Here is a 24,038-nt window from a genome sequence, read left to right on the forward strand (position 1 = left end):
CAGATGGAAGGTATGTTTGGGCCCTAGGATAGTAGGGACGGAGGAGGTAAATTGGCAGGTGTTGCACTTTCACCGGTTACAGGGGAAGGTGCCATAGGGCTGTGGGGCGGTGCCGGGGGTGAAGGAAATGTGGACCATTGTGTCCCGGAGGGAACAGTCCCTGCAGAAGGTGGACAAGGGAGAGGAGGGGAATATGTGTCTGGTGGTGGCATCTTGCTGGAGGTGGCGGAAATGGTGTCTGATGCTCTTCTGGATGTGGATGCTGGTGGAATGGTCAGTGAGGATAAGGGGGACCTTATCGCTGTTGTACGAGGGAATTGAAGGGGTGAGGGCTGAAGTGCGAAAGATGGGTTGGATCCGGTTGACGGCCCTGTCCACAACAGAGCTGGGGAATCCTCGGTTGATGAAGAATGTGGACATTTCGGAGGCTCCCTCGAAATTTGCCCCATTTGAACATATGTGATGGAGACAGAGGAACTGAGAAAACGGGATGGAGTCTTTACAGGAAGTGGGGTGTGAGGATGTATGGTCCAGGTAGCTGTGGGAGTCGGTGGGTTTGTAATGGATATTGGTGGCTAGTCTATCCCCAGAAATGGACACAGAAACGTCAAGGAAGGGAAGGGAGGAGTGCATATTGCAGGATGCAAAATTACTCCTTTCAACACAGTATGTCTGTGCCAGTCAACAAATATCTGGCTACATGGATCCCATTTTCCAGTTTGTGCCTCATAGCCCTGGAGGTTATGGCAATGCAAATGAATATCTGTATAATTCTTCAATGTCACGAGAATTCCTGTCTCAACTAGTACTCTGAGTGAAAATCATTCTCCTCAACTCTCCTGTTTGCCTTCCACCTCTTCCCTTAAAACTATGACCCTGGTTACTAATCTCTGTAGCAATGGAACTCCTACTAATGCCCCTCTTAATCTTATACACCTCTATGAGCTCCTCTCTCAGCCAAGGAAAACAACCCAGGCCAGTTAAATCTTTCCTCATATCTCAGATCTGTCAGCCATGACATATCTCCTCTACATGCTTTCTAGTACAGTCATAGCTCTCGTATAATGTGGTGACCATAACTTCACACAGGACTCCAGTTGTGGACTAATCAACATTTAATACAATTCCAGCCAAACTCTTTCTTCTTGTACCCTATGCCTCGATGACATATTAAGAACAAGGCAAAGGCTGCTGTAAAGTACCCTTTGAGGACTGTGCCAACACATCAACACAGAATATTTCTGTGGTACCTAGTTACTTTTTTTTTATATAATACCCCTTTCAATTTTCCTTTGCTCTACTCACCAATGCCTTCTCATGCATTCTCTTTTATAAGTTGCCCCACACATTTTATACTCCTGCAGCGACTTGTGCCCTTGGTATTTACTGTAAGCTTCTCTTCCCCCCTCGTCAATCATAACCTTTGTGTCCCCTCACTTTTATGTCCTGTGACATCCAGTGTTCTCCCGTCATGGTTCCATCCTTTGTCTTTATTGGAACATGTTTGTCCTGTCATTATTTCTTTCTTCAAAGTCTCTGACTCTGTTTTATCTGAAGGTGGCTGCTCCCAGTCCATTGCTGCCAAATGATATTTTGTTTTTGTAAAATTAGCCTTTCCCTAGTTCAGAGCTTATATTCCTGGTCGATTCTTACCCTTTTCACAGCTATCCTAAATCTGTGTTATGATCACTACCTCCAAAATGGTCCCCTACTGATAAATGCCTTTGCCCTGCCCAGGTTCATGTCCGAATATTAAAGTGATAGTCCAACAAACTTGCATAAATGCATAATATGCCTCCACGTTTAAATTAGAAAATGAAATGCAATGAAAACATCTCCACAAAGGCAAAAGTTCTTAATTATTTTTTACATTTGTATCCAAAACACCAAACAATTACGATACATAAATGCCCTCACTGACAGAAAAGTTCTGAAGGGTGAGCAGGGCTTTCCCAGGAAAGCACAGCTCTGGAACAGTTATAGGGTTATAAACATATAGAGTACAAAATAAAGGCCATTTTGTCCATCAAGTCTGTGCCAGTCAAAAACAAGCATGTAACTTCTAATCACGTTTTCTAGCACTTGGCCCATAGACTTTATGTCTTATGCAAGAGCACTTCTGAATACTTCTTGAAATCATGAGGGCTTCTGCCTCTTCCAACCCTACAAGCAGTGAATTCCAGATTCCCAACATCCTCTGAGAGAAATGGTTTTTCTTCACATCCTTTTTTAACTTCCTCTTCCTTGCCTTAAAGGTATGTCGCCTGGTCATTGATTCCTCCACCAAGGGGAAAGGTTTCTTTCAGCCTACACTAATTATGTCTCTCATTATTTTGTACAACTGAATCATGTCTCCCCTCAGTCCACAATGCTCCAAGGAAAATAACACTAGGCTATTAAATCTCTCTTCATAATTCATAATTAAAATTCTCCAGCCCAAACAACATCCTGGGTGGCACGGTGGCTCAGTGGTTAGCACTGCAGCCTCACAGCACCAGGGACCTAGGTTCAATTCAAGCCTCAGGTGACTGTCTGCGTGGAGTTTGCACATTCTCCCCATGTCTGCGTGGGTTTCCTCCAGATGCTCCGGTTTCCTCCCACAGTCCAAAGATGTGCAGGCTAGGTGAATTGACCATATTAAATCGCCCGCAGTGTTCAGGGGTGTGTGGCTTATAGGGGGGATGGGTCTGGGCGGGATGCTTCAAGGGGCAGGGTGGACTTGTTGGGCTGAAGGGGCTGTTTCCACACTGTAGGGAATTTAATCTAAATGTCTTTTGCATCCTTTCCAGTGCAGTTATATCCCTCCCATAATGTGAATTCTAGACAGTACTCCAGCTGCTGCCAAAACAATACTTTGTAGAGTCCCAACATATCCTCCTCTTCCCAGCTAATAAAGAATTCCATATGCCTTCCTAATAACTTTATCTATTCATCCCACTACATTAAGAAACACATGGACATGCACACCAATGTCTTTCCCAAAGTCCTACTGTTCATCATATATGCTCTTGCCTTATTTGTTCTGCCCAAGTGAATCACCTCAGACTTATCCAGATTAAATTCTATTTGCCATTGATCAGACCATCTGAGCAGCCTGTCATCCTGTAATTCAAGGCGATCCTCCTCCCTATTTACCACCCCAACAAATTTCATCTGTGAACTTCTGATCAGCTTTCCTGCATTCAAGTTTAAATCATTCATACATACCTCAAATGGCAAGGGTCCCAACGCTGATACATTTTTGTTACAAGGAGATGAAAAAAATGTTAAGAAGTTGGTTAAATGCACACAGTAAATTACAGGACCCCACAGCCCCCTCCTCTTTTTGTGTCCCCCAAATGCTGACAGTTTGGAGACAGAGAGATAAACTGAGTCAAAATTGGAAGAAATTAATTGAGTAGGGCAGAAAAGTTGATAGGTCCACCAGTGCAGGCTGCGTGATCTTGAGAAGCAAGTGGAAAGCCCTTCAGGAAAGATTGCCACAATACCATAACAATCATAAGATATCGGAATAGTAGGATGCCATTTGGCTCCTTGAACCTGCTTATGAGGAGATGAGGTAAGTGACTGTTTTGAAAACAGTGGCCTTTTGCTCATCGGCAAGGTCATAGTCCTGGAGAAGTTAAGAAGAAGAGTTGGAGAAGCGACATTCAGTGTGGAGTCCTGGCAAACAAAGTGGGCAAGAACGTTGTGATGACAACAGATTAGAACTACAAAATACCATTGAAATTTTTAGCCTTTAATTCCAGTAGCACACCTGTTCAGGTCATTGTTTTGTTTTGTTTCTGTTCTTGTCCCATCACCTTTCCCCTTTACCCCATAAGACTAACTTTTCTGTTTTTCAATCGCTCCTGTCCTCCATCTTATCACAAATACTCATTTTGTCCTTAGCTCTTTCTTAAAGTCAATAGATTTTTAACTTTCTCCAGTTCTGATGAAAGATCATTGAGCCGAAACATTAAATGTGTCACCATGATGTGATTTCTCTGGTCAAACTTCACTACCACTGTGATGTGGCCTGGATGCTGGCCTGTATGATAGCTCATGTAAAATATAATAAATATTGCTTTCTTGTTGAGACAAATGTCTTGATGTTTTAAATGACATTGTTACAATGTCACTGACTTATGTATAGTCTAGATTTGGTGCTTAATGTTGCTGTACATTACATACACATAACCAAGTGACCAAACAAACACCACTTACATTATTTTACCCACACTATGACTGAAGACAAAATGGTTACCTTTATGTCACGTATCATGATCCTTGCAACTGGTTTGAAATTACATTACCTGTCTGGACTGAAATTATGCAATTTTTCACAGGTGCTGCCTGGCCTGCTGGGTGTTTCCTATCATTTCTGCTTTTGTAATGAATTTTCAGCGCCCACATGTTTCTGCTTCTAGAGTTATAGAGATGTACAGCATGGAAAAAATCTGTTGGTCTAATTTATCCAGGCCAACCAAATATCCTAAATTAATCTAATTCCAATTGCAAGCACTTGGCCACATCCCTTCCAATCCCCCCTATTCATATACCCAACCAGATGCCTTTTAAATGTCGCAAATGTAACAGCCTCGATCACTTCATCTGCCAGCTCATTCCATACACGTACAATCTTCTGAGTGACAGAAGTTACCCCTTAGGTCCCTTTTAAATCTTTCCCCTCTCACCTTAAACCTATGCCCTCTGACTTTTGACTTCCCCACCCCAGGGAAAAGACCCTGTCTATTTACCCTGTCCACACCCTGTGTGATTTTATAAACATCACCCCTCAGTCACCAGGGAAAATAGCCACAGCCTTTTCAGCATCTTCCTATAGCTCAAAGCCTCCAACCCTAGCAATATGCTTGTAAATCTTGTCTGAACCCTTTCGAGCTTCACAACATCCTTCTTATAGCAGGGTGATCAGAATTGCACACAGTATTCCAAAAGCGGCCTAAGCAATGTACTGCACGCCACAACATGTCCTCCCAACTCCTATATTCAATGCACTGTCCAATAAAGGCAAGCATACCAAATCCCTCCTTCACTATCCTATCTACTGCGACTCCATTTTCAAGGAACTATGAACCTGCACTTCAATATCTCTTTGTTCAGCAACACCCAAGGGACCATACCATTAAGTGTACAAGCTGCGGCCTGATCTGCCTTTCTAAAATGCAGCACCTCACATTTATCTAAATTAAACACCATCTGCCACTCCTCGGGCCATTGGCCCATCTGATCAAGATTCCATTGTACTCTGAAGTAATATTCTTCGCTGTCCACTATACCTCCAAATTTGGTGTCATCTGCAAACTTACTAACCGCACCCCCTATGTTCACATCCAAATCATTTATATAAATGATGAGAAGTAGTGAACCCAGCACCAATCCTTGTAGAATACAGCTGGTCATATGCCTCCAGTCTGAAATGCAACACTCCACCACGGTCCTGTCTTCTACCTTCAAGCCAGTTCTGTATCTAAATGGCTAGTTCTCCCTTTATTCCATGTGATCTGACCTTGCTAACCAGTCTACCACGAGGAACCTTGACAAATGCCTTCCTGAAGTCCATATCACGTTCACAATTGAAATCGCTTTGGGAGCTCAAATGTAAGTCTTAAGTATTGAATGGGAGCTGTAACACATGAGAAGTCCAATGAGATAAATGGTTAGCCTGAGAGATGCTACTAAAACAGCGCAGGCACAGCTTTGAGTGGCAGGATACAGTTTGCAAAGAATCCAGGCGGGCAAGACGGCGCACAAGCAACACTAAATGCTCACCAAAGACTCCGCCCACCTAATCCAGACCGCACATGAATGGTAGTGGCAGGATGCCCTGGTGTAAAACAGTCTCAAGACATCGACAATATGTGTTTTTGATAATAACGAGAGTTTCGGCTAGACATAAGTGGTCCTTTTTTAAAACCCTCATTTCCCTAGAAACAGCGACGGAAGAGCAGGTGTGGATGTAGGCTGAGCGTTTTCTTGTGTTTTCCCAGTCGGCCCGATGGCAGCAGTTGGAGTGTTGAGCGCACTGCGCAGATGTGCGGCGCGTCGTAGTTGCTGCAAAGTGCAGGGTATGAGCCTGAGTGGAGGTCAATGCAGGCAAGTGCAGAGCACTGGCTGTCTATATGCAAAGAACTTACTGAAGAAATTCCTCTCTAAATCAAAGTGAGTACTTGTACGTAACTCAATTATTAGTAAATATAAATAGGCTATCAAACGTGCCAATTGGTTAGATTTGCAGGTTTACAGTTTTGAAGGCAACCGGAAATTATATTGTTTGCTTCAAAATTCCTGCTACCACCGAGATCAGATATCAATGTCGTACATGTCAAGCTGATGTTGCAATTATACTGCTATCCTACTTTAAACAAAATTTGTATTTATGCATCAAATTTGTATTAAGAACTAATGAAATAACAACCAATACAGAGCTGAGTAGCAAACTTTTGAGGTTCGGTAAAAAAAATTGGCCAAACATCATGAGTGAATCTAACTTCAGAGTTTTGCATTCTTAAGACTAGTGATCAAAACACATGAAGAGTAGACAAAGGTTCACTGGACTGGAAGCGTTAACTCTATTTTTTTCCACAGATGCTGCCACGTCTTCTGGGTTTCTCCTGATTAAGAATGATGTGAGTGGGTTGTATATAATTCTGTGCAGTGCTGCAAAATTGCACAATGCTAATAAATTAAAATGGTAACATCAGGTGTGATGATGTGGTATAACAAGTTGAGGTCACTCCAGGCATATCTTCACCCTTCTGTTAACTCAGTGTTATTTCAATCTTCCAGCTGTTCCTCTCAAGGCTTTTTCTGTGCCTGGTTGGCAACTTTACCTAGTTACAGAGTACCATAGTCCTAGAGGACCATTGAGCTGCTCCCTCACTGGAGAAAGATGACTTGTGGTGAGTTTAACCTGAAGGTCACAATGCCTAGGCAAGAGCTGCGTTTGAGATGGTGGGATCTTTTGTTGAGCTCGCCTGGTATAGGATATAAACTCTTTCTGCTTTCATCACAAACCAGCCATACAATTGACTGTGCCAACCAGTAATTACAAAATTGAAAAAAAAAAGGAACCCTCTTAAGAGCTTCCATCTTACTTGGATGGCTTCAGGTCAATTCACATGTGGAAAATTCTGATCACATTTTGACAGTTATTGCAAATTGCACCAAAGCAGCTGACACCATCACAATATCCTAAAAGGAAAATGTCAATCTGTCAAACTTTCCAAAGATCCTTTCAAAAGGTTATAGAATCTGAAAGTACTGATCAGTTTTTCTTTGGGCCATATGCCAATTTTATATTTGTTGAAATTTATCAACTAGCTTGAGAATTGTTCATAAACAAACAGATGAAAAATATATTATTTCTGCAAAAGTAATAAATGAAACACATGTTGCAAGTACTCAGCAGGTTGATTTTCTATGGGGAAAGAAACAATTAAAGATTTTGGCTGAAACCTTTCATGGGACTCACTCTAATGAACATAAATATAAATTAAATGGATTACTGTTTCAATATTTTGTTCATGTAACCATAGTTCAAATTATCCACTGCCTGTTCCCTCATTAAAAGATTTCAAAATAAACTGGATCAAGCTGTCAAATTATTTAGAAATCTTAGTTTCTTCATTATTGCAGTGATTTGGATTTATTATGCTATGAGGTTTGGTTTTGAAATTATGATAAAATAGATTTTGTGGATCTTCAGGAAATACTGCTGTTATTAAATAATCCTAAACTGTCAATTTATTTGCCATTTAGGTATGTTAGAAGAAATGCTTTGTGATATTTGTAAGTACTGCAGTTTCAATGGTAAATAAAATTACTTTGATATTGCCATACTCTCCGAGGACCAGATGGCAAGGTTCTGCATAGTAGACTAGTTAGTTACATTAGATCACATGGGATCTGGGGGAGCTAGCCAACTGGATACAAAATTGGCTCGAAGGTAAGAAACACAGGGTGGTGGGGCAGGTTTGCTTTTCAGACGGGATGCCTGTGAACAGTGGTATGCCACAAGGATTGGTGCTGAATCGACTGCTTTATCACTTTATATAGATGATGTGCATATGTATATAGGAGGCGTGGTTAGTAAGTTTGCAGATGATGTCAAAATATGTGGTGTAGTGGACAATGTTGGAGTACAACTGAACCTTGATTAGATGGGGCAGTGGCAAGAGGAGTGGCAGAGGGAGTATAATTTAGATAAATGTGACGTGCTGCACTTTGTAAAGCAAACCAGGCCAGGACTTATCATAGGGCCCTGGGGAGTGTTGCCGAACAAAGATGTAGGGGTCAGGTGCGTAGTTTGTTGAAAGTGGAGTTGCAGGTGGGCATGGGTGATGAAGAACACGTTAGGCACACGTCTTAGTTAGTCAGTGCATTAAACATTGGAATTGGGGACATCATGTTGTGGTTGTATAGGACATTGGTGAGACCATTTCAAGAATACTGTGTACAATTCTGGTGTCCCTGCTATAGGAAAGATGTTCTTAAACTTGAAAGGGTTCAGAAAAGATTTACAAGGATGATTTAGGGACTGGAAGATTTGTGTTCTAGGGAGACGCAGAATAGGCTGGGGCTATTGTCCGCACAGAGTGTTGGAGGCTGAGTGGTGACCCCATATAAATTCATTAAATTATGAAGAACATCAGTAGGGTGAGTAGCTAAGGTCTTTTCCCTAGAGTAGGGGAGTCCAAAACTAAGGGTGTAGGTTTAAGGTGAGAGGAGAAAGTTATTAAAGAAGACCTAATGGGCAGCTTTTCCTTGCAGTGTGGTGTTTGTATGGAACAAGCTGCCAGAGGAGGTGGTGGAGGCTGCTACAATTACAACATTTTAAAAGACATCTGGATGGGTACACAATTAGGAAGAGTTGAAGACGGATATGGGCCAAATTCTGGCAAATGGGACTGGGTCAGTTTGGGATTCCTGTGTTGGTCAAATTGGTTTACAGAGTTTGTTTTTGTGCTGTATGACTCTGACTGCTGTCTTGAGAGAGAGAGAGGGACGTTAAACCTGAAAGTTACCTCCCCTCAGCTGAGAGGTGTGGTTGAGAAGGCGGGACCTTCAATGTTGACCTTGAGCACCTTGGGAATGAATGAAAACAATTAGATGTTGGAAAACTATTGTAGTACTGAAAATTCTACTGCTAAAATCAATTCTAAAAACAGTTATAGCCAGCCTACCCTGAAATTACACTAGCTGGATTAAGCTTGCCACCACCATGCATGCTTGTCCACAATTATGAAATTCTTAGAAATTCCCAAGGTGGTACTCTGCATGCACATACTCTTACTTGATGGTGGGATTGCAGCTCACTCTGGCATGTAACTGTGTAGCACCCAGCCTCAAAAGTGGTATAATGAGAGTCTGAGATGTGCTCAATCTATTATTTTCTGACCTTCAACCTGGAAGATATTTTGGTATGAAAGGGATACTGGGATTGCAATTGGTAAGAAGTTTTAGTAAATGCATGAGTGAAATTTAATAACCTGGAGAAACTGACTTCCCCCCCATGCCCCGACGAAAGTAAAGTAGTTAATCATAGAATCATAATCCCTACAGTGTGGAATCAAGCCATTTGGGCCCAGCAAGTCCACACCAACCCTCCAAAGGCCATCATGCACTGACCCATTCCCCACTAAATATTTCCCTTGGCTAACACATCTAATCTACACATCCCTGGCCACTATGGGGCAATTTAGCGTAGCCAATCCACACCTAACTTGCATGTCTTTGGCCTGTGGGAGGAAACCGGAGCACCTGAACAAAATGCATGGGGAGAATGTACAAACTCCACACACAGTCGCCAGAGAGTGGAATCGAACCCATGTCCCTGGCACTGTGAGTCAACAGTGCTAACCACAGAGCTGCCATACCGCCCCAGTTATTGACTTTTGAGTGATGGAAGAAATTTTTCAATAAAGTTCACGAGATTTTCCCTGGTAATGAAGAACTTCATGGGTTCTCAGCCTTGAGCAAAAAGTAATTTTGTTTCATATCATGGCAAAAGTTATGAATAGCATCCATGAACTGTGAATATCAATATCAAAAATAGGTAATCACCAGCAACTATAAATAAACATCAAACCAATCAATCGTTCAATTTTTCTTTACCATTTTAATCCTTTAACAATCCCATCTGGATCAGGTGATTTTTCTTTTTTTAATATTGAGAACTTCCACCAATCAAGTTTTATCTATTTTTATTATATCCTTGTCTGTGACATTCGCAGCATCCTCTTCACAAGTGAAACTGACAAGATACACATTTAGAAGCTCAGCCATATCCTCCACCATCTTTTTGGTCCTTAAGTGGTGAAAAATTCCTTTGACTAAGTTTTTCCTATCTGTAAATTTCTAGAAGAGCTCTTGGGTTTCCTCTAATGGTACCAACACATCTGTTCTCACACACTCTGTCCTGTATGTTTCTTGTTTCAATTCCTCTACTATTTGTTTTGGGTTGGTTTCTACTGAATAATAACTTTAACATTTACCAAGCTTTGAGCCAGAGTCATAAAGTCCTGCAGCATGGAAACAGATCCTTTGGTCCAACTGGTCCATGCGGAACATAATCCCAAACTAAACTAGTCCCACCTGCCTGCTTCTGGCCCATATCCCACCAAACCCTTCCTATCCACGCTAAGTATCTTCTAAATGTTCTAACTGTGCCAACATTCACCACTTCCTCAGGAAGTTCATTCCACACGCTAAACACCCTAAAACATTCCCTTCTCACCTTAAAAATATGCTCCAGTCTTAAAATCCCTCATCTAGGGAAAGGTTGCCTACCATTACCTCTCATAATTTTATCAACCTCATCAGGTCACCTCTCAAACTCCCAGTAAAACACGTCCCAGCCTTTCTTGGCAATGCTCCGGTAATTTTTTCTGAACCCTGTCCAGCTCAATAGTATCCTTCCTATAACAAGGTGACCAGAGGGGTGCGGATACTCCAGAAGAGGCCTTGAGAGCATCCTGTACAACCTCAACATGACATACCTATTCCTATACTCAATGGTCTGAGTGATGAAGGCAAGAATGCTAAATCCCTTCTTAACTACCTGTCCATCTGTGACGCAAATTTCAAAGAATTATGTACCTGAACCCTGAGGACTCTGTTCTTAGATAATTAATGGTGGGGCCGTGGATGATTTTATAAGTCCTGTTGTTGTTTCTATTACCAAAACACAATACCTCTCATTTATCCAGACCAAAGTCCATCTAGTGCTCCTCATCCCATTGACCCAATTGATCAAGATCTCTTTCTAATCTTAGACAATCTTCTTCACTGTCCACCGTACCACCAATTTTGGTGTCAACTGGAAACTTATTAACATGACCCTATATTCTTATCCAAATCATTGATTTAAATGGCAAACAAAATTAGATCTAGTACCAATCCATGTGGAACATCGCTGGTCACAGGCCTCTAGTCTTAAAAACAATCCTCCCCGCCACCCTCTATCTCCTACCATCAAGCTATTTTGGATCCAATTGGCAAGCTCACCTTGAATCCCATGTGATCTAGCTTTACTAATTAGTCTACCATGCAGAACCTTGTCAAAGGCTTTACCAAAGTCCAAGTAAATTGTTCTTTTTGCTTTTGTCTTAATCTCTATTATTCAGGGAGCTGTTTTCTCTTCTTTCTTTCCCCTCATAGGAGTGTCACTAGCTGATCTGAGTCCAAATCATCTTCTCTTGAAGCCCTCTCATTGTTCATTCACTGTTTTACCTCTGAGACTCTCTTGTAGCCCATTGGGTCCCTTCTCACATCAACGTAATTGAGTTGAGTTCAGTATTTTCAAATTTCCTATTCCTTGATTCTTTTTCGTAACTACTTAATGACAGTGTGATCATATTTTGCCAATTCTTTTGCTTCCACCCCTCCTATTGAAACACACTCCATTTACCCCACTACATTCCCAGAGCTGGATCTAGTATTACTTCCTTTCTGGTTGGGATAGAAATAATAGGAACAAGGGAGTTGTCTTAAACAAGCTAGAAGTTTCTCCCCTCTTTGTTCTTTATGCAGTTAATTTCTCAGGCAATTGAAGTGTCCCATTAACACGAGTTTCAAACTCTCGCACCTTCCTGTTATTTGTCTTCAAACTTTATACTATTTGGTACTTGAAACATCATAACTTTTCTATTATTCTTTAATTCTAAACAATCTATGTTAGAACACTTATTTACATCCCTTTCTATCACTGAAACTGTATCTTTGATCAATTTGCCATCCCCTTTCTATCCCCTCCTTCTTTCCTCCATATGTTGCATTCAGGAGTATTGAGTACTAATCCCTCCTCTTGTTTGAGCCAGGTTTACTTTGGTACCTTTGCCTCTGCCAAATTAGTTTAAATCTTCTCTCCTGCCCAGCCAACACTAGCTAACCTATTAGAAAAGCTTTTGGGTTTATATGATAATGCTAAGACAGTGAGAGATACAATTTTGGAACTCTTGACTGCAAAATATTTTAACCTGCCTGCATTCGGAGTATTGTACCACATTTTGGGTTCCGAGTGTTGTGTAGATTATCGTAGCTCTGGTGATGGTGCAAAGGAGTAACCAGAAAGTATGTTCTTGGGTGTCCTTATTTAACAAAATGCACTCCAGATTTTGCTATTTGCTGTTAAGAAAACACAATCTAGAGAAAATCTATAATTGAGAAAATGGAAAGATTAAGTTCAGTAGAATAGTTTGTTTTTCTCTAAAGGATAGAGGTGTACAACAAGGAGTGAAAATGACAATCTTAAGGCAGATGATTATCTTAGATGCTGGAATTTCTTTCTAGAGTCTTTGTCTTCTGGAATAGATTAGGAAGCATTTACTAAGTGTGGTTTTCATGGAGTCCTTCTCAGTGAATATTGCTGAGGTCATGAGAGAAGGATGGAAAACTATACTTAACACAAAAGACTTGTACTGAGCTGATTTTAAATGAACTGAATGAGGCCAAGGAGAGATGTACTGTATGTTTTAAAAGTAAGAAATGTTCTTGGGGTGAGTAGAAAAAGATTTTTGATTTGTGAGTTAAATGGCATTAGGTGGTCAAAATAAAACTCTTTACTGAAAGCAAAGTAAAAGGATAGGATAAATAAATTGTAATAACTTTAGAATACTACAGAGAATAGTTAAGTCAGAGACATTATACATCTTACCAAGGCAAAAGTAAATAATTATTTGAAGCAAAGAAAAATGCAGTAGAGATAAAATGCAACTGCTGCAAGAAGAGGATCATAAGGTCAGATGAAAAATAGCAAAGTGTGGAGCTGGATGAATACAGCAGGCTAAGCAGCATCTTAGGAGCACAAAAGCTGACGTTTCAGGCCAAGACCCTTCATCAGATGAGTTATTTTACTTTGGCTTCTTTGTAGGCCAGGGACTATGGGGCCAACAAGGAAACAGTGGACCTTCCTTGCCACTGGATTTTCTTCTTGGAGTCAGGGACTATTCCCTGAGTACCTGAGAACTTAACTTCATCTATCATAACCGTGGAATAGCTAGACATTCACCAAATTTTTGGTGAATGAGTGGCATGCTGGTGAGAGCCTGTCATTAAAATTGTTAATGACTATCTATGTCTAATGATATGGTTCCCTGGTAAGCCAGCTTTATTCTTTGCTTTTACTCCCAAGCAAGAACACAAAGTGCACTTGACTAAATAAAGTGAATAAATTTGAGAGTCAAACTAAGTTTGGAGCAATTCACGAATATTGCCAAAATGGATTGCAAAACATTCTATAGGTATGTAAAAAGGAGATGTTTGGCTAGATTGATTATGGGTCCATCACAGGCAGAGTCAGGAGAATATATGGCCATAAAGAAAGGGCAGAGAAGCTAAATGGTTATTTTGTGTCTGTTTTCACTAAAGACAATATTAGTAATCTCCCACAACTAGACATCCATGTGGCTGAGGAAAATGAGCAGTTGAAGAAAATCAGTGATGGTAAACAAAAAATTGTAATAGTTAAATTAGTGGGGCTGAATCTTGAAAATTCCCAGGATCCGATGGTCTTCGTTCCAGGATGCTGAAGGAGATAATTACAGACAGTCATTGGTGATTATTTTCCACAATTCGAGAGATTCTGGAATGATTCCTGCAGATTAGAAAGTATCAAATGTCACCCCACTATTTAGGAAAGAAGCAAGAGGAAATGGAATCACATATCTGTTAGCCTTGCATCAGTAGAATGGGAGATTCTCAAATCTATTATAAAGGATAGAATAAATTGACATTCAGATGATAATGCCATGATTGAGCATAGTCAGCGTGAATTTGTAAATGGGAACTAGTTGGAGCATTTTGTAGATGTTCGTGACAAAATTGGCATTGGAGAGCTGATGGAGATAGTATACTTAAAGTTTCATAAGGCTTCTTCCAGTATATTCCAGTGATAAGGAAGAACTGTAGGAAAAGAGAGAGCCAGCCATGGATGTCTAAGGAAATAAACGAAAGTATCAAATTGAAAAAAAAACACATACAAAAAAAGCAAAGAGTAGTGGGAAACTAATAGACTGGGAAATCTTTAAAGGCCAACAGAAAACCACAAAAAAAATTACAAAGAAAAGTAAGATAGATTATGAGAGTAAACTAGCTCAGAATATAAAAACAGGTAGCAAAAGTTTCTACAAATATGTAAATCGTGAAACAATGGTGAAGGTAAACGTTGGCCCTTTAGAGGATGAGAAAGCCAATTTAATAACTGGGAATGAGGAAATAGCTGAGAAGATAAATCATTATTTTGTGTTGGTCCTCATAGTGGAAGACACAAATAACATGCTGAAAACTAATGGCAAGAAGGTTTTAGCAGGTGAGGCTCTAGAAACCATCATTATCACTAAGGAGGCAGTGCTGGGCAAGCTAATGAGGGCTAAAGGTAGCCAAGTCTCCTGGCCCTGATGAACTACATCCAGGGTGCCAGAAGAGGTGATGGGGGTAATAGCAAATGCACTAGTAATTATTTACCAAAATTCATGAGACTCTGGGGTGGTTCTCACAGATTGGAAAACAGCCAATGTGATGCCACTGTTTAAAAAAGGAAGTAGACAAAAAGCAGGTAACTATAGGCCAATTAGCTTAACTTCGGTTGTGGGGAAAATGCTTGAATCTATCATTAAGGAAGAAATAGCAAGACATCTGGATACAGATTGTCCCATTGGGAACACACAGCATGGGTTCATGAAGGGTAGGTCATGTTTAACTAATCTGGTGGAAATCTTTGAGGACATTACTTGCATGGTGGACCTACATTACTTGCATGGTGGACCTGTGGATATGGTGTATCTGGATTTCCAGAAGGCATTTGACAAGGTGCCATACCAAAGGCTGCTACATAAGATAAAGTTGCACAGTATTACAGGTAATGTATTGGCATGGATAGAGGATTGGTTGACCAGTAGAAAGCAAAGAGTAGGGGTAAATGGGTATTTTTCTGGTTGGCAGTCAGTGGCTAGTGGTGTGCCTCAGGGATCAGTGTTGGGACTGCAATTGTTTACAATTTACATAGATGCTTTGAAGTTGGGGACTAAGTGTGGTGTGTCAAAATTTGCAGATGACACTAAGGTGAGTGGTAGAGCAAAGTGTGCAGAAGACACTGAAAGTCTGCAGAGGGATACAGATAGTCTAAGTGAGCGGGCAAAGGTCTGGCAAATGGAGTACAATGTTGATAAATGTGAGGTCATCCATTTTCATAGGAATAACAGCAAAATGGACTATGTTTTAAATGGTAAAAATTGCAGCACACTGCTATGCAGACGGACTTGGGTATCCTCGTGCATGAATCGCTAAAAGCAGGATTGCAGGTGCAGCAGGTAATTAAAAAGGCAAATGCAATTTTGTCTGCCAATGCTAGAGGGATGGAGTTTAAAAACAGGGAGGCTATGCTGTAGCTGTATACGGTCCTGGTGAGGCTACACCTGCAGTACTGTGTGCAGTTTTGGTCTCCTTGCTTGGGAAGAGATATAACAGCACTAAGGGGGTGCAGAGGAGATTCACTCGGTTGATTCCAGAGTTGAGAGAGTTGGATTATGAGGAGAGACTGAATAGACTGAGATTATATTCATTGGAATTCAGAAGAATGAGGGGAGATCTTATAGAAACATATAAGATTACGAAGGGACTAGATAAGGTGAAGGCAGGGAGGTTTCTGCTAGCAGGTGAAACTAGGACTAGAGGGTAAAGTGCAAAAATGTGAGAGGTTACCCACTTAGGCGATAAAGATATGGAGTGTACTTCTTAAATGCTAAGAGGTTGGAATTTGTAGATGTACAGAGGGATCCAGGTATCCTTGTCAGCCTTCAGTGAATTATCAGCAAGCAATTAAGAAGACTAATGGAATGTTAGCCATTATTGTAAGGAGATTTGAGATAGGAGTTGTGAAGTCTTACTTCAAGTGTATGGGAGCTTGGTTAGACCACACTTGGAATATTGTCTGCAGTTTTGATCTCCTTACCTCAGGAATAACATTACTGCCACTGTGAGTATGCAACAAAGGTGAGCAGACTTGTTCCTGAGATGGAGGGAATGTTTGATAAAGATAGATTGGGTTAAGGTAAGTTGTAGTTTCCAGGGAGTTTTGAAGAAAGAAAGATGATCTCACTGAAACCTACAAATCCTTAAAAGGGATAGACAGGGTAGATGCAGAAAAGATATCTCTCCTGTTTGGAGAGTCTAGAGCCAAGGGGAATAATTTATGAATAAGGTGGTGCTACCTAAGTGAGAGGTAAATTTGTTTTACTCAGAGGATTGTGAACTTTCAGAATTCTGTACCACAGAGGGCTGTGGAAGCTCATTTTTAGGGTTTACTTAAGATTGAGGCTGATAGATTTCTAATTACAGGAATTACAGGTTACAGGAATGGTGCACATAAAAGACATTGAAATGTTTGTTTAGCCATGATTCTAATGAATGGCAGGTCAGGCTCAACAGGCTTAATGACTTAGTCTCATTCGTTTGCATTTTCAAGAATTTGCTTATGTCAGTCTCTTGATCCTTCTAACTTGCAATCTTGTGTTCATTACCACTGAAACTCTGTTATGTAAACAGAAGCCTTACGTGAATTTTGCCTTTCAGTAGGATGCTCTTGTCACATAGTTGTAGTATCCCTTCCCCTGGACTAGGCGACCCAGGTTGAAGTCCCCATTTGCTCCAGAAGTGTGTAAGAATGTCTCTAACCAGGTTTGATGAGAAAACGTGGTTAAATAAGAACAACAGATTTCTAACTAAGCAGTTGGATAATTTATTGTGCATCACATAGTGTAACATTTCTGGGTTGATAAAATAGCAACTTGAATGAGTAATATTTAAAGTTGATTTGAAGGGTGGGAGGGTGCGAGGAGGAGTACTGTGGGAACTTTTAATTGACTGTTTCATTTCATGCAACAAAGCACTGTTGGAGAGTTAATTTTCATTCATATGCTAACTTGAGAGTACAACTTCAAAGATACAAAGGTGACAGCATTATTGACCAGTCAAGCTGAAAAATCAGAATTCGGATGAAATCACTCTCTAGATTTTGCTCTGTTTGGATTTCCAAGGATACTACTTGTTTAAAATGTGGGATTTTATTTATCATGTAATTTACATTAGCTCAGTTTTGTTTGCTACTTTTGTGTAGCTTTATAAGCCCTCCAGTTTGGAGAACGTATTGAAACCTCAGTGCAAATTGCAGATAGAGCACACAATCTGAATGAGAGCGCTTAACAATATTCTTTATAAAGCAATCACAGAGCTGTTGGACAGTAATGAAGTCAGCTCAGAAGTATACAACTATAAAGTTGAGATATCCAAAGTCAGTACAACTTTGTTCTGAAGGTATTATTCTATCCAAAGCTTAAATGCAACATAAGGAAACAACACAAGTTGCTCTGAATTTTGCTTTTAATTTACAGAGAACTCAGTGGGAGAGCATCAGTGTGCAAAATACATGCATTGTTGTTGAATTGGGTTACTTTTAAACAAGAAACATCGTACAATATATGATATGTGATAATGTTTTCGGGCAAGCAGAACATTGATCCATCTAGATAGACTTCCGAAATGCTTGGTTTTCTTTGTAGAAAAAAAACTTTTCAAAATCGGAATTTCATTTAAAGTGTTCTTTTTTTTGTGCCAATACCACCTTATTTTATCAAAAATACCTACATTTGCTCTTGATCTTTCACATCTAATCACTTTACATATTTTTTTTCCCCCCAGGGTTAAGATTGTAGGAAGATATTTCTTGAGTCCAGATTCTTCTCACCTGTAAAGTCCTTGCTGTACCACATGCCACATTATCCTCGTCCCTCCAGAGAGCCAAGTCTCAGAGTGACTTTTTAATTCTATAATTTCCCTGCTTTCATATACCTCCATCTCTACAAAGATGCTTTTGACACTACATATTTTGAATTGAGTCTTTGTGAAAATTCTACAGATAGGATTTGGATATCTGCCTCCAGGCTTCCTCAGCATCTTGAACTGACGGTCATGCCTCACACACCCAAATGTAACTTTATTCTTCTGTATATAGAAGCAGGTGTCTTTGCATGTCTTTTCTATTGGGGAGCTATAACATATTGTCTAACTAGAAATGTATTGTTCCAGCAGTTTAGGATTAGATTGTAATGAAAATTGTATAGAAGATATTGAACAGAAACTAGCAGTTACAGTTGAGAAATAACTGAGGGACATTTTTATGTTTCCTATTTGGACTGTGGTTTTAAATTTCTTCTTGTAAAGAATGTGAATATTTTTCAAGAAATAATTCATGGCAAATCTTTGTTATCTTTTGTCACGTTGTAAGAAAAGGAAACACGTCTCAAAGTAAACTTTATTCCCAAAAAGACTACGGAAACTTGTTAACTTAAAGAAACTAAAAAAAGGACGAAATGTTTACTCCAGAGGACAGAATTTCTACCCCCTAAATAGAAGTTTAATCATTTTGGTTTTTCTTTGAGGAAAACTAGTGTTATTTTACGTTTGAAGTCTAAGATGATTTGTATGGTATAAATGGCACTAGATGATAATCCAGTTGTAACAATAGTTCAGGGTGTTTTAAAATTTGAGTCCTGGTGATCTACTAATCAAGATTTAACCCGTAGCTATACAAAGTTGAAGTTTATGGATATTGGTATTTGCTGATGGTATTGATGCGTAATGTTGACTGTGGATTTTTTGGCATGTTGAGTTTCCTGGGTAGCAAATGGTTTGGTGGAAGATGATGATCATGTTCTGAATGTCTTAGCTTACACATGGAAAGTACTTTTCTAAGTGACACCATTGCCGCCATCCTATCAAGTTTCACCATTTTTGTTACAGTAGGTGTTAACTAAACCGTATTTGTTTCATCATAGTGAAAATGCACAGGGAGCATTTATTAACTTAGAAGCAGACAAATTCCAATTAAAACAATTTTCAAAGAATTTCTAGGCACTTTCTCATTTCCCAACAAGTCATCTGCAATGTTCCTCCAGTGGCCTTTGTTAAATGCCAACAGCTAGTAGTGATAACTGAGGTGGGTAATAGTCATTAAAATGAATTTCTGTGATGAGATACAAATAAAAGCCTAAATGGCAGAAAATAAGGCTTCATGTTTTATTCCAGCTACATAATCTGTCGTGAAAAATTTGCACCTACAGTTTAACAAGAACCTAATGGATTTGTCATAAGTGATTTGCTGAGATTGTTTAAAAATAAAAGTTAAAACGCTTAATTCATTTCTCTTATTTTTAATGTACAAAGTTTTAAAGTACACAGTATTTAAAAATTTTACTTGGGTCTACATGTTGAGATATTGTTAGAAATTGCTGATTATGGCCCTGAGGAAGAGTGTTTGGATATTGAGCAGGTTTGGACCTCAAAGCATTTATGTAACTTCCATTTATGATACAATAAAGAAAGGTGTTTCGATCCTGAAAATTTGCTTTATGATCTTTTTAATAAACATGAAGCAAGGATCAGGATGTTAGTAGTGAATGAGATGTAAACTTAATCATATCAATGGATTTTAAGACTTAGAAATGCAGAGAACACCAGCATGTGACAAATTATTTTGGCTGGGCACAAATATTTGCAACAATTAAACTATTTGCGAGGTGGACTTAACCAGCATTGAATTATACCACAATATTAATAGGTGAGGAGCACCGGCAGTACAACATTTCATTCCTGGTGAAAGGGAACACACCTAGGAACTTCCTGAAGCACCTATCTTCTGCAGTGATCAGAGCAGATCTGCCAGTGGGACTTGTTTTCCTTCATGCCATGACATCAAGTAAAGGTGCGCATTTTGCCTATTGCTGATTGCCCTAAATGCTTTACAGGTGAGTGGCTTCCTAGTGCCATTTCAAAGGGCATTTAAGAATCAACTACACATTTTTTGTATTATTCAAATTATCTGTAGGTATATAGTTAAACTATTTTGTTACGTTCTGTGGAGTAAAGTCTTATTGAGTAGTGGTGTGCAACAGAGGACCTAGGGGTTCAGACACATAATACTTTGAAGTTTGTATTGCATGTAGACACGGTGGTTATAAAGGAACTTAGGATGCGTGTCTTCATTGCTCAGACCATGGAGTATAGGAGTTAGGACTTCATGGTGAGGTTGTATAGGATACTGGTGAGGTCTCTTCTGGAGTACTGGATCTACTTCTGGTCATCCTGTTACAAGAAGGATATTATTAAGCTGGACCAGGTTCAGAAGAGATTTACCATGATGCTGCCAAGTATGAAGAAGGTTCAAGTTATAAAGAAAGAGAGCAATTTGGAATGATAAACAACAAAGATACTGTCTCTCTCCCTCCCTATCACCCCCCCCCCTCAACTTCAGAAACCAGCATCTGTGAAAAAGCAATTTAGAGAATAACCACTGTTCAAGAAATTAAGATATTCTCTAAGTTGCACCACTCTCAAGGAATCGACATATCAGCTAAATAGTTTGGACTCAGATTTCACTCTCATGGACTCTTAAAAACTGTAAACAGCACCTGCCTTTACCTTCCTTTTTGAAACTTTTTATTACCTCTGTTTGTGTATGAATTTGATATCATTTGATGGATATAGCTTCAACAACACTTAAAACTGTGCTATCAGGGACAAAGCAGCTACTTGACTGTCACCTCCTCTAATACCTTTAACATTTGTACCTTACCACCACTGATACATAATGCAGCAGTATATCTATGTACACTTCGCACTGAAATAACACACCAACATCCATCCAAGAGCATCTTTCAGAGCCACCACTACTTGGAAAGACAAGGGCAGCAGACACATGTCAACTGCATGACCTGTACATTTGTCTCCAAGCTACACCATGCTGTCTGGAAAGTTTTCCTTCACAGTCGTTGGGTGAAAATTCTCAAACTTCTCGCCTAATAGGTGTAGGTAAACCTGCGCCAACAGTTCAAGAAGCAGCTCACTGCCACTTCCTCAGGGGCAATCAGTTCCTCACTTTTCATTCTATTGATATCCCTTGGAATATTGAACAATTATCAGGACTTTAAAAGGTTGTAATCTCTGAATTATTCTCTCTACCACATGCCGAGTATAGGAATAAGCAGATAGAACAGATTAACTGAGTGACTGAATGGGTGGTGGAGAAGGGAGGACCTTAGATTCCAAGAAAGGCAGAATGTGAACAAATTTGACCAATTGAACCTTAATGAAAGCTGGACAAGCATCCATGCAGGTGGTTTGCTGGGGCTGTTTGTGGGGGTATAGCTATTTTTGTAGGGGGAAAAGATAGAGTGCAGGTGCAAATGTGGAAGGAAAAAAAACAAGTCAATGTGAAAGGCAGACCACTTATCTCATTACGGTGTAAGAGAGCATGACAAGGCTAGATGATACTTATTTGAATGCAGGTAAGCTTGCAAGTAAGGCAGACAAGTTAAGGGTGCTCATTAACACATGGATTATGATATTGTTACTGTCACAGAGACATGTTCTGCCCCTCCCTCAAACAGTAACTCAATATTCAAACAGTGTCAATGGAGAAGCAGAGATAATAGGATCTGCAGATGCTGGAGAATCCAAGATAACAAGGTGTGGAACTGGATGAACACAGCAGGTCAATCAGCATCTTAGGAGCATGAAAGCTGACGTTTCGAGCCTAGACCCTTCATCAGAAATGGGGGAGGGAACGAAGGTTCTGAAATAAATAGGGAGAGAAGGGGAGGCGGATCGAAGATGGATAGAAAAGAAAATAGATGGAGAAGAGACAGACAAGTTAAAGAGGTGGGAATGGAGCCAATAAAGGTGAGTGTAGGTGGGGAGGTAGGGAGGAGATAGGTTAGTCCAGGGAGGATGGACAGGTCAGGTGGGTGGGATGAGGTTAGTAGGTAGAAAATGGGGGTGCGGCTTGAGGTGGGAGGAGGGGATGGGCGAGAAGAAGAACAGCTTAGGGAGGCGGGGATGAGCTGGGCTGGTTTTGGGATGTGGTGGAGGGAGGGGAGATTTTGAAGCTTGTGGAATGCACAATGATGCCATTGTGCTGGAGGGTTCCTAAGTGGAATATGAGTTGCTGTTCCTGCAACCTTCGGGTGGCGTCGTTGTGGCACTGCAGGAGGCCCAGGATGGACATGTCGTCTGAGGAATGGGAGGGGGAGTTGAAATGGTTCGCTTCTGGGAGGTGCAGCTGTTTATTGCGAACCAATCGTAGGTCTTCTACAAAGCAGTCCCCAAGTCTCCACTTGGTTTCCCCGATGTAGAGGAGGCCACAATCGGTACAGCGGATTAGCAGATATGCAAATGAACCTCTCCTTGATGTGGAAAATCTTTTTGAGGCCTGGGATGGGGGTGAGGGAGGACGTGTGTGGGCAGGTGTAGCACTTCCTGCGGTTGCAGGGAAAAGTGCCGGGTGTGGTGGGGCTGGAGGAGAGTGTGGAGCGGACAAGGGAGTCACGGAGAGGGTGGTCCTTCCGGAAAGCAGACAAGGGTGGGGATGAAAAATGTCTTTGGTAGTGGGGTGGGATTGCAGATGGCAGAAGTGTCAGAGGGTGATGCATTGGATCCGGAGGTTGGTGGGATGGTATGTGAGGATGAGGAGGATTCTCCTTTGGTGCTTATTCTGGGGTCGGAGTGTGAGGGATGAGTTGTGGAAAATGCAGGATACACAGTCGAGGGCGTTCTTGACCACTGCAGGGGGATGTTGCAGTCCTTGAAACAGGAAGACATTTGAGATGTACGGGAATGGAATCCTCATCCTGGGAGCAGATGCAGCAGAAGCGAAGGAATGGGGAATAAGGGATGACATTTTTGCAGGAAGGTGGGTGAGAAGAGGTGTATTCTAGGTAGCTGTGGGAGTCGGTGGTCTTAAGCTGGATATCAGTTTCTAGGTGGTTGCCCGGGATGAAGACAAAGAGATCCAGGAAGGTGAGGAACGTGTCAGAGATAGTCCAGGTGAACTTAAGGTTGGGGTGGAAGGTGTTGGTAAAGTGGATGAACTGCTCGAGCTCCTCGTCGGAGCATGAGGTGGCACCGATACAGTCATCAATGTAATGGAGAAGAGGTGGGGGTTAGGGCCAGTGTAGGTGCGGAAGAGGTATTGTTCCATGTAACCTACAAAGAGGCAAATATAGCTTGGGCCCATGCAGGTGCACATGGCCACCCGCTTTGTCTGTAGGAAGTGGGAGGAATTGAAAGAGAAGTTGTTGAGGGTGGGGACGAGTTTGGCTAAGCGGATGAGGGTGTCAGTGGAGGGAGACTGGTCAGGCCTGTGGGACGGGAAGAAGCAGAGGGCCTTTAGGCCATCTGCATGGGGAATGCAGGTGTAAAGGGACTGGACATCCATAGTAAAAATGAGGTGTTGGGGACTGAGGAATTGGAAGTTCTGGAGGAGGTGGAGGGCGTGGGTGGTGTCACGGACGTAGGTAGGGAGTTCCTGGACCAAGGGGGAGAAAATGGAGTCCAGATAGGTGGAGATGCGTTTGGTGGCGCAGGAGCAGGTGGAAACAATGGGTTGACCAGGGCAGACAGGTTTGTGGATTTTGGGAAGGAGATAGACGCGGGCAGTGCGGCGTTAGGGAATGATGAGGTTGGAGGCTGTGGGTGGGAGGTCACCT

General features: G+C 41.0%; 1 protein-coding gene across 2 annotated transcripts in view; it reads left to right on the forward strand.

The window, feature by feature from the left end:
- The first annotated feature begins 6,049 nt into the window (after positions 1–6,049).
- Positions 6,050–24,038, forward strand: part of LOC132210823 (probable 2-ketogluconate reductase) — a 78,077-nt gene continuing 60,088 nt past the window's right edge. The window contains exons 1-2 of one of the 2 annotated variants that reach the window (XM_059653275.1): positions 6,050–6,162; positions 6,790–6,902. The gene's annotated coding sequence lies outside the window, so the exon portion shown is untranslated. The remainder of the gene's footprint in view (positions 6,163–6,789; positions 6,903–24,038) is intronic. The other variant, XM_059653294.1, reaches the window with a different exon arrangement.

This window comes from Stegostoma tigrinum, chromosome 2 (assembly GCF_030684315.1).
Source record: "Stegostoma tigrinum isolate sSteTig4 chromosome 2, sSteTig4.hap1, whole genome shotgun sequence".
Taxonomy (NCBI): domain Eukaryota; kingdom Metazoa; phylum Chordata; class Chondrichthyes; order Orectolobiformes; family Stegostomatidae; genus Stegostoma; species Stegostoma tigrinum.